A 12,895-nucleotide genomic window follows, 5' to 3' on the forward strand; every position below is an offset into this window, starting at 1 on the left:
TCATGAAACCTGCGCTTCCCCTATAAGAGTTCAACGTAACATTATAGGAAAACGTGTTTTCGTGAAGAAATCATGACAAACTAACACAAATTGAAGATTTCATTATAACTTGACATTCTGAGTTCATTTCATGAAACCTGCGCTTTCCCTATAAGAGTTCGACGTAACATTATAGGAAAACGTGTTTTCGTGAAGAAATCATGACAAACTAACACAAAATGAAGATTTCATTATAACTTGACATTCTGAGTTCATTTCATGAAACCTGCGCTTCCCCTATAAGAGTTCGACCTACCATTATAGGAAAACGTGTTTTCGTGAAGAAATCATGACAAACAAACACAAAATGAAGATTTCATTATAACTTGACACTCTGAGTTCATTTCATGAAACCTGCGCTTCCCCTATAAGAGTTTGACGTAACATTATAGGAAAACGTGTTTTCGTGAAGAAAAAATGACAAACTAACACAAAATGAAGATTTCATTATAACTTGACATTCTGAGTTCATTTCATGAAACCTGCTCTTCCCCTATAAGAGTTCAACGTAACATTATAGGAAAACGTGTTTTCGTGAAGAAATCATGACAAACTAACACAAATTGAAGATTTCATTATAACTTGACATTCTGAGTTCATTTCATGAAACCTGCGCTTCCCCGATAAGAGTTCGACGTAACATTATAGGAAAACGTGTTTTCGTGAAGAAATCATGACAAACTAACACAAAATGAAGATTTCATTATAACTTGACATTCTGAGTTCATTTCATGAAACCTGCGCTTCCCCTATAAGAGTTCGACGTAACATTATAGGAAAACGTGTTTTCGTGAAGAAATCATGACAAACTAACACAAAATGAAGATTTCATTATAACTTGACATTCTGAGTTCATTTCATGAAACCTGCGCTTCCCCTATAAGAGTTCGACCTACCATTATAGGAAAACGTGTTTTCGTGAAGAAATCATGACAAACAAACACAAAATGAAGATTTCATTATAACTTGACATTCTGAGTTCATTTCATGAAACCTGCTCTTCCCCTATAAGAGTTCGACCTACCATTATAGAAAAACGTGTTTTCGTGAAGAAATCATGACAAACTAACACAAAATGAAGATTTCATTATAACTTGACATTCTGAGTTCATTTCATGAAACCTGCGCTTCCCCTATAAGAGTTCGACCTACCATTATAGGAAAACGTGTTTTCGTGAAGAAATCATGACAAACTAACACAAAATGAAGATTTCATTATAACTTGACATTCTGAGTTCATTTCATGAAACCTGCGCTTCCCCTATAAGAGTTCGACCTACCATTATAGGAAAACGTGTTTTCGTGAAGAAATCATGACAAACAAACACAAAATGATGATTTCATTATAACTTGACATTCTGAGTTCATTTCATGAAACCTGCGCTTCCCCTATATGAGTTCGACGTAACATTACAGGAAAACGTGTTTTCGTGAAGAAATCATGACAAACTAACACAAAATGAACATTTCATTATAACTTGACATTCTGAGTTCATTTCATGAAACCTGCGCTTCCCCTATAAGAGTTCGACCTACCATTATAGGAAAACGTGTTTTCGTGAAGAAATCATGACAAACTAACACAAAATGAAGATTTCATTATAACTTGACACTCTGAGTTCATTTCATGAAACCTGCGCTTCCCCTATAAGAGTTCGACGTAACATTATAGGAAAACGTGTTTTCGTGAAGAAATCATGACAAACTAACACAAAATGAAGATTTCATTATAACTTGACATTCTGAGTTCATTTCATGAAACCTGCGCTTCCCCTATAAGAGTTCGACCTACCATTATAGGAAAACGTGTTTTCGTGAAGAAATCATGACAAACTAACACAAAATGAAGATTTCATTATAACTTGACATTCTGAGTTCATTTCATGAAACCTGCGCTTCCCCTATAAGAGTTCGACGTAACATTATAGGAAAACGTGTTTTCGTGAAGAAATCATGACAAACTAACACAAAATGAAGATTTCATTATAACTTGACATTCTGAGTTCATTTCATGAAACCTGCGCTTCCCCTATAAGAGTTCGACCTACCATTATAGGAAAACGTGTTTTCGTGAAGAAATCATGACAAACAAACACAAAATGAAGATTTCATTATAACTTGACACTCTGAGTTCATTTCATGAAACCTGCGCTTCCCCTATAAGAGTTTGACGTAACATTATAGGAAAACGTGTTTTCGTGAAGAAATCATGACAAACTAACACAAATTGAAGATTTCATTATAACTTGACATTCTGAGTTCATTTCATGAAACCTGCGCTTCCCCGATAAGAGTTCGACGTAACATTATAGGAAAACGTGTTTTCGTGAAGAAATCATGACAAACTAACACAAAATGAAGATTTCATTATAACTTGACACTCTGAGTTCATTTCATGAAACCTGCGCTTCCCCTATAAGAGTTCGACCTACCATTATAGAAAAACGTGTTTTCGTGAAGAAATCATGACAAACTAACACAAAATGCAGATTTCATTATAACTTGACATTCTGAGTTCATTTCATGAAACCTGCGCTTCCCCTATAAGAGTTTGACGTAACATTATAGGAAAACGTGTTTTCGTGAAGAAATCATGACAAACTAACACAAAATGAAGATTTCATTATAACTTGACATTCTGAGTTCATTTCATGAAACCTGCGCTTCCCCTATAAGAGTTCGACCTACCATTATAGGAAAACGTGTTTTCGTGAAGAAATCATGACAAACAAACACAAAATGAAGATTTCATTATAACTTGACACTCTGAGTTCATTTCATGAAACCTGCGCTTCCCCTATAAGAGTTTGACGTAACATTATAGAAAAACGTGTTTTCGTGAAGAAATCATGACAAACTAACACAAAATGCAGATTTCATTATAACTTGACATTCTGAGTTCATTTCATGAAACCTGCGCTTCCCCTATAAGAGTTCGACCTACCATTATAGAAAAACGTGTTTTCGTGAAGAAATCATGACAAACTAACACAAAATGAAGATTTCATTATAACTTGACACTCTGAGTTCATTTCATGAAACCTGCGCTTCCCCTATAAGAGTTTGACGTAACATTATAGAAAGACGTGTTTTCGTGAAGAAATCATGACAAACTAACACAAAATGAAGATTTCATTATAACTTGACATTCTGAGTTCATTTCATGAAACCTGCGCTTCCCCGATAAGAGTTCGACGTAACATTATAGGAAAACGTGTTTTCGTGAAGAAATCATGACAAACTAACACAAAATGAAGATTTCATTGTAACTTGACATTCTGAGTTCATTTCATGAAACCTGCGCTTCCCCTATAAGAGTTCGACCTACCATTATAGGAAAACGTGTTTTCGTGAAGAAATCATGACAAACTAACACAAAATGAACATTTCATTATAACTTGACATTCTGAGTTCATTTCATGAAACCTGCTCTTCCCCTATAAGAGTTCGACCTACCATTATAGGAAAACGTGTTTTCGTGAAGAAATCATGACAAACTAACACAAAATGAAGATTTCATTATAACTTGACATTCTGAGTTCATTTCATGAAACCTGCTCTTCCCCTATAAGAGTTCGACCTACCATTATAGAAAAACGTGTTTTCGTGAAGAAATCATGACAAACTAACACAAAATGACGATTTCATTATAACTTGACATTCTGAGTTCATTTCATGACACCTGCGCTTCCCCTATAAGAGTTCGACCTACCATTATAGGAAAACGTGTTTTCGTGAAGAAATCATGACAAACAAACACAAAATGATGATTTCATTATAACTTGACATTCTGAGTTCATTTCATGAAACCTGCGCTTCCCCTATATGAGTTCGACGTAACATTATAGGAAAACGTGTTTTCGTGAAGAAATCATGACAAACTAACACAAAATGAAGATTTCATTATAACTTGACATTCTGAGTTCATTTCATGAAACCTGCGCTTCCCCTATAAGAGTTCAACCTACCATTATAGGAAAACGTGTTTTCGTGAAGAAATCATGACAAACTAACACAAAATGAAGATTTCATTATAACTTGACATTCTGAGTTCATTTCATGAAACCTGCGCTTCCCCTATAAGAGTTCAACGTAACATTATAGGAAAACGTGTTTTCGTGAAGAAATCATGACAAACTAACACAAATTGAAGATTTCATTATAACTTGACATTCTGAGTTCATTTCATGAAACCTGCGCTTTCCCTATAAGAGTTCGACGTAACATTATAGGAAAACGTGTTTTCGTTAAGAAATCATGACAAACTAACACAAAATGAAGATTTCATTATAACTTGACATTCTGAGTTCATTTCATGAAACCTGCGCTTCCCCTATAAGAGTTCGACCTACCATTATAGGAAAACGTGTTTTCGTGAAGAAATCATGACAAACAAACACAAAATGAAGATTTCATTATAACTTGACATTCTGAGTTCATTTCATGAAACCTGCTCTTCCCCTATAAGAGTTCGACCTACCATTATAGAAAAACGTGTTTTCGTGAAGAAATCATGACAAACTAACACAAAATGAAGATTTCATTATAACTTGACATTCTGAGTTCATTTCATGAAACCTGCGCTTCCCCTATAAGAGTTCGACCTACCATTATAGGAAAACGTGTTTTCGTGAAGAAATCATGACAAACTAACACAAAATGAAGATTTCATTATAACTTGACATTCTGAGTTCATTTCATGAAACCTGCGCTTCCCCTATAAGAGTTCGACCTACCATTATAGGAAAACGTGTTTTCGTGAAGAAATCATGACAAACAAACACAAAATGATGATTTCATTATAACTTGACATTCTGAGTTCATTTCATGAAACCTGCGCTTCCCCTATATGAGTTCGACGTAACATTACAGGAAAACGTGTTTTCGTGAAGAAATCATGACAAACTAACACAAAATGAACATTTCATTATAACTTGACATTCTGAGTTCATTTCATGAAACCTGCGCTTCCCCTATAAGAGTTCGACCTACCATTATAGGAAAACGTGTTTTCGTGAAGAAATCATGACAAACTAACACAAAATGAAGATTTCATTATAACTTGACATTCTGAGTTCATTTCATGAAACCTGCGCTTCCCCTATAAGAGTTCAACGTAACATTATAGGAAAACGTGTTTTCGTGAAGAAATCATGACAAACTAACACAAATTGAAGATTTCATTATAACTTGACATTCTGAGTTCATTTCATGAAACCTGCGCTTTCCCTATAAGAGTTCGACGTAACATTATAGGAAAACGTGTTTTCGTTAAGAAATCATGACAAACTAACACAAAATGAAGATTTCATTATAACTTGACATTCTGAGTTCATTTCATGAAACCTGCGCTTCCCCTATAAGAGTTCGACCTACCATTATAGGAAAACGTGTTTTCGTGAAGAAATCATGACAAACAAACACAAAATGAAGATTTCATTATAACTTGACATTCTGAGTTCATTTCATGAAACCTGCTCTTCCCCTATAAGAGTTCGACCTACCATTATAGAAAAACGTGTTTTCGTGAAGAAATCATGACAAACTAACACAAAATGAAGATTTCATTATAACTTGACATTCTGAGTTCATTTCATGAAACCTGCGCTTCCCCTATAAGAGTTCGACCTACCATTATAGGAAAACGTGTTTTCGTGAAGAAATCATGACAAACTAACACAAAATGAAGATTTCATTATAACTTGACATTCTGAGTTCATTTCATGAAACCTGCGCTTCCCCTATAAGAGTTCGACCTACCATTATAGGAAAACGTGTTTTCGTGAAGAAATCATGACAAACAAACACAAAATGATGATTTCATTATAACTTGACATTCTGAGTTCATTTCATGAAACCTGCGCTTCCCCTATATGAGTTCGACGTAACATTACAGGAAAACGTGTTTTCGTGAAGAAATCATGACAAACTAACACAAAATGAACATTTCATTATAACTTGACATTCTGAGTTCATTTCATGAAACCTGCGCTTCCCCTATAAGAGTTCGACCTACCATTATAGGAAAACGTGTTTTCGTGAAGAAATCATGACAAACTAACACAAAATGAAGATTTCATTATAACTTGACATTCTGAGTTCATTTCATGACACCTGCGCTTCCCCTATAAGAGTTCGACCTACCATTATAGGAAAACGTGTTTTCGTGAAGAAATCATGACAAACAAACACAAAATGATGATTTCATTATAACTTGACATTCTGAGTTCATTTCATGAAACCTGCGCTTCCCCTATATGAGTTCGACGTAACATTATAGGAAAACGTGTTTTCGTGAAGAAATCATGACAAACTAACACAAAATGAAGATTTCATTATAACTTGACATTCTGAGTTCATTTCATGAAACCTGCGCTTCCCCTATAAGAGTTCGACCTACCATTATAGGAAAACGTGTTTTCGTGAAGAAATCATGACAAACTAACACAAAATGAAGATTTCATTATAACTTGACATTCTGAGTTCATTTCATGAAACCTGCGCTTCCCCTATAAGAGTTCAACGTAACATTATAGGAAAACGTGTTTTCGTGAAGAAATCATGACAAACTAACACAAATTGAAGATTTCATTATAACTTGACATTCTGAGTTCATTTCATGAAACCTGCGCTTTCCCTATAAGAGTTCGACGTAACATTATAGGAAAACGTGTTTTCGTGAAGAAATCATGACAAACTAACACAAAATGAAGATTTCATTATAACTTGACATTCTGAGTTCATTTCATGAAACCTGCGCTTCCCCTATAAGAGTTCGACCTACCATTATAGGAAAACGTGTTTTCGTGAAGAAATCATGACAAACAAACACAAAATGAAGATTTCATTATAACTTGACACTCTGAGTTCATTTCATGAAACCTGCGCTTCCCCTATAAGAGTTTGACGTAACATTATAGGAAAACGTGTTTTCGTGAAGAAAAAATGACAAACTAACACAAAATGAAGATTTCATTATAACTTGACATTCTGAGTTCATTTCATGAAACCTGCTCTTCCCCTATAAGAGTTCAACGTAACATTATAGGAAAACGTGTTTTCGTGAAGAAATCATGACAAACTAACACAAATTGAAGATTTCATTATAACTTGACATTCTGAGTTCATTTCATGAAACCTGCGCTTCCCCGATAAGAGTTCGACGTAACATTATAGGAAAACGTGTTTTCGTGAAGAAATCATGACAAACTAACACAAAATGAAGATTTCATTATAACTTGACATTCTGAGTTCATTTCATGAAACCTGCGCTTCCCCTATAAGAGTTCGACGTAACATTATAGGAAAACGTGTTTTCGTGAAGAAATCATGACAAACTAACACAAAATGAAGATTTCATTATAACTTGACATTCTGAGTTCATTTCATGAAACCTGCGCTTCCCCTATAAGAGTTCGACCTACCATTATAGGAAAACGTGTTTTCGTGAAGAAATCATGACAAACAAACACAAAATGAAGATTTCATTATAACTTGACATTCTGAGTTCATTTCATGAAACCTGCTCTTCCCCTATAAGAGTTCGACCTACCATTATAGAAAAACGTGTTTTCGTGAAGAAATCATGACAAACTAACACAAAATGAAGATTTCATTATAACTTGACATTCTGAGTTCATTTCATGAAACCTGCGCTTCCCCTATAAGAGTTCGACCTACCATTATAGGAAAACGTGTTTTCGTGAAGAAATCATGACAAACTAACACAAAATGAAGATTTCATTATAACTTGACATTCTGAGTTCATTTCATGAAACCTGCGCTTCCCCTATAAGAGTTCGACCTACCATTATAGGAAAACGTGTTTTCGTGAAGAAATCATGACAAACAAACACAAAATGATGATTTCATTATAACTTGACATTCTGAGTTCATTTCATGAAACCTGCGCTTCCCCTATATGAGTTCGACGTAACATTACAGGAAAACGTGTTTTCGTGAAGAAATCATGACAAACTAACACAAAATGAACATTTCATTATAACTTGACATTCTGAGTTCATTTCATGAAACCTGCGCTTCCCCTATAAGAGTTCGACCTACCATTATAGGAAAACGTGTTTTCGTGAAGAAATCATGACAAACTAACACAAAATGAAGATTTCATTATAACTTGACACTCTGAGTTCATTTCATGAAACCTGCGCTTCCCCTATAAGAGTTCGACGTAACATTATAGGAAAACGTGTTTTCGTGAAGAAATCATGACAAACTAACACAAAATGAAGATTTCATTATAACTTGACATTCTGAGTTCATTTCATGAAACCTGCGCTTCCCCTATAAGAGTTCGACCTACCATTATAGGAAAACGTGTTTTCGTGAAGAAATCATGACAAACTAACACAAAATGAAGATTTCATTATAACTTGACATTCTGAGTTCATTTCATGAAACCTGCGCTTCCCCTATAAGAGTTCGACGTAACATTATAGGAAAACGTGTTTTCGTGAAGAAATCATGACAAACTAACACAAAATGAAGATTTCATTATAACTTGACATTCTGAGTTCATTTCATGAAACCTGCGCTTCCCCTATAAGAGTTCGACCTACCATTATAGGAAAACGTGTTTTCGTGAAGAAATCATGACAAACAAACACAAAATGAAGATTTCATTATAACTTGACACTCTGAGTTCATTTCATGAAACCTGCGCTTCCCCTATAAGAGTTTGACGTAACATTATAGGAAAACGTGTTTTCGTGAAGAAATCATGACAAACTAACACAAATTGAAGATTTCATTATAACTTGACATTCTGAGTTCATTTCATGAAACCTGCGCTTCCCCGATAAGAGTTCGACGTAACATTATAGGAAAACGTGTTTTCGTGAAGAAATCATGACAAACTAACACAAAATGAAGATTTCATTATAACTTGACACTCTGAGTTCATTTCATGAAACCTGCGCTTCCCCTATAAGAGTTCGACCTACCATTATAGAAAAACGTGTTTTCGTGAAGAAATCATGACAAACTAACACAAAATGCAGATTTCATTATAACTTGACATTCTGAGTTCATTTCATGAAACCTGCGCTTCCCCTATAAGAGTTTGACGTAACATTATAGGAAAACGTGTTTTCGTGAAGAAATCATGACAAACTAACACAAAATGAAGATTTCATTATAACTTGACATTCTGAGTTCATTTCATGAAACCTGCGCTTCCCCTATAAGAGTTCGACCTACCATTATAGGAAAACGTGTTTTCGTGAAGAAATCATGACAAACAAACACAAAATGAAGATTTCATTATAACTTGACACTCTGAGTTCATTTCATGAAACCTGCGCTTCCCCTATAAGAGTTTGACGTAACATTATAGAAAAACGTGTTTTCGTGAAGAAATCATGACAAACTAACACAAAATGCAGATTTCATTATAACTTGACATTCTGAGTTCATTTCATGAAACCTGCGCTTCCCCTATAAGAGTTCGACCTACCATTATAGAAAAACGTGTTTTCGTGAAGAAATCATGACAAACTAACACAAAATGAAGATTTCATTATAACTTGACACTCTGAGTTCATTTCATGAAACCTGCGCTTCCCCTATAAGAGTTTGACGTAACATTATAGAAAGACGTGTTTTCGTGAAGAAATCATGACAAACTAACACAAAATGAAGATTTCATTATAACTTGACATTCTGAGTTCATTTCATGAAACCTGCGCTTCCCCGATAAGAGTTCGACGTAACATTATAGGAAAACGTGTTTTCGTGAAGAAATCATGACAAACTAACACAAAATGAAGATTTCATTGTAACTTGACATTCTGAGTTCATTTCATGAAACCTGCGCTTCCCCTATAAGAGTTCGACCTACCATTATAGGAAAACGTGTTTTCGTGAAGAAATCATGACAAACTAACACAAAATGAACATTTCATTATAACTTGACATTCTGAGTTCATTTCATGAAACCTGCTCTTCCCCTATAAGAGTTCGACCTACCATTATAGGAAAACGTGTTTTCGTGAAGAAATCATGACAAACTAACACAAAATGAAGATTTCATTATAACTTGACATTCTGAGTTCATTTCATGAAACCTGCTCTTCCCCTATAAGAGTTCGACCTACCATTATAGAAAAACGTGTTTTCGTGAAGAAATCATGACAAACTAACACAAAATGACGATTTCATTATAACTTGACATTCTGAGTTCATTTCATGACACCTGCGCTTCCCCTATAAGAGTTCGACCTACCATTATAGGAAAACGTGTTTTCGTGAAGAAATCATGACAAACAAACACAAAATGATGATTTCATTATAACTTGACATTCTGAGTTCATTTCATGAAACCTGCGCTTCCCCTATATGAGTTCGACGTAACATTATAGGAAAACGTGTTTTCGTGAAGAAATCATGACAAACTAACACAAAATGAAGATTTCATTATAACTTGACATTCTGAGTTCATTTCATGAAACCTGCGCTTCCCCTATAAGAGTTCGACCTACCATTATAGGAAAACGTGTTTTCGTGAAGAAATCATGACAAACTAACACAAAATGAAGATTTCATTATAACTTGACATTCTGAGTTCATTTCATGAAACCTGCGCTTCCCCTATAAGAGTTCAACGTAACATTATAGGAAAACGTGTTTTCGTGAAGAAATCATGACAAACTAACACAAATTGAAGATTTCATTATAACTTGACATTCTGAGTTCATTTCATGAAACCTGCGCTTTCCCTATAAGAGTTCGACGTAACATTATAGGAAAACGTGTTTTCGTTAAGAAATCATGACAAACTAACACAAAATGAAGATTTCATTATAACTTGACATTCTGAGTTCATTTCATGAAACCTGCGCTTCCCCTATAAGAGTTCGACCTACCATTATAGGAAAACGTGTTTTCGTGAAGAAATCATGACAAACAAACACAAAATGAAGATTTCATTATAACTTGACATTCTGAGTTCATTTCATGAAACCTGCTCTTCCCCTATAAGAGTTCGACCTACCATTATAGAAAAACGTGTTTTCGTGAAGAAATCATGACAAACTAACACAAAATGAAGATTTCATTATAACTTGACATTCTGAGTTCATTTCATGAAACCTGCGCTTCCCCTATAAGAGTTCGACCTACCATTATAGGAAAACGTGTTTTCGTGAAGAAATCATGACAAACTAACACAAAATGAAGATTTCATTATAACTTGACATTCTGAGTTCATTTCATGAAACCTGCGCTTCCCCTATAAGAGTTCGACCTACCATTATAGGAAAACGTGTTTTCGTGAAGAAATCATGACAAACAAACACAAAATGATGATTTCATTATAACTTGACATTCTGAGTTCATTTCATGAAACCTGCGCTTCCCCTATATGAGTTCGACGTAACATTACAGGAAAACGTGTTTTCGTGAAGAAATCATGACAAACTAACACAAAATGAACATTTCATTATAACTTGACATTCTGAGTTCATTTCATGAAACCTGCGCTTCCCCTATAAGAGTTCGACCTACCATTATAGGAAAACGTGTTTTCGTGAAGAAATCATGACAAACTAACACAAAATGAAGATTTCATTATAACTTGACACTCTGAGTTCATTTCATGAAACCTGCGCTTCCCCTATAAGAGTTCGACGTAACATTATAGGAAAACGTGTTTTCGTGAAGAAATCATGACAAACTAACACAAAATGAAGATTTCATTATAACTTGACATTCTGAGTTCATTTCATGAAACCTGCGCTTCCCCTATAAGAGTTCGACCTACCATTATAGGAAAACGTGTTTTCGTGAAGAAATCATGACAAACTAACACAAAATGAAGATTTCATTATAACTTGACATTCTGAGTTCATTTCATGAAACCTGCGCTTCCCCTATAAGAGTTCGACGTAACATTATAGGAAAACGTGTTTTCGTGAAGAAATCATGACAAACTAACACAAAATGAAGATTTCATTATAACTTGACATTCTGAGTTCATTTCATGAAACCTGCGCTTCCCCTATAAGAGTTCGACCTACCATTATAGGAAAACGTGTTTTCGTGAAGAAATCATGACAAACAAACACAAAATGAAGATTTCATTATAACTTGACACTCTGAGTTCATTTCATGAAACCTGCGCTTCCCCTATAAGAGTTTGACGTAACATTATAGGAAAACGTGTTTTCGTGAAGAAATCATGACAAACTAACACAAATTGAAGATTTCATTATAACTTGACATTCTGAGTTCATTTCATGAAACCTGCGCTTCCCCGATAAGAGTTCGACGTAACATTATAGGAAAACGTGTTTTCGTGAAGAAATCATGACAAACTAACACAAAATGAAGATTTCATTATAACTTGACACTCTGAGTTCATTTCATGAAACCTGCGCTTCCCCTATAAGAGTTCGACCTACCATTATAGAAAAACGTGTTTTCGTGAAGAAATCATGACAAACTAACACAAAATGCAGATTTCATTATAACTTGACATTCTGAGTTCATTTCATGAAACCTGCGCTTCCCCTATAAGAGTTTGACGTAACATTATAGGAAAACGTGTTTTCGTGAAGAAATCATGACAAACTAACACAAAATGAAGATTTCATTATAACTTGACATTCTGAGTTCATTTCATGAAACCTGCGCTTCCCCTATAAGAGTTCGACCTACCATTATAGGAAAACGTGTTTTCGTGAAGAAATCATGACAAACAAACACAAAATGAAGATTTCATTATAACTTGACACTCTGAGTTCATTTCATGAAACCTGCGCTTCCCCTATAAGAGTTTGACGTAACATTATAGAAAAACGTGTTTTCGTGAAGAAATCATGACAAACTAACACAAAATGCA

Source organism: Paramormyrops kingsleyae, chromosome 13, assembly GCF_048594095.1.
Source record: "Paramormyrops kingsleyae isolate MSU_618 chromosome 13, PKINGS_0.4, whole genome shotgun sequence".
NCBI classification, from domain to species: domain Eukaryota; kingdom Metazoa; phylum Chordata; class Actinopteri; order Osteoglossiformes; family Mormyridae; genus Paramormyrops; species Paramormyrops kingsleyae.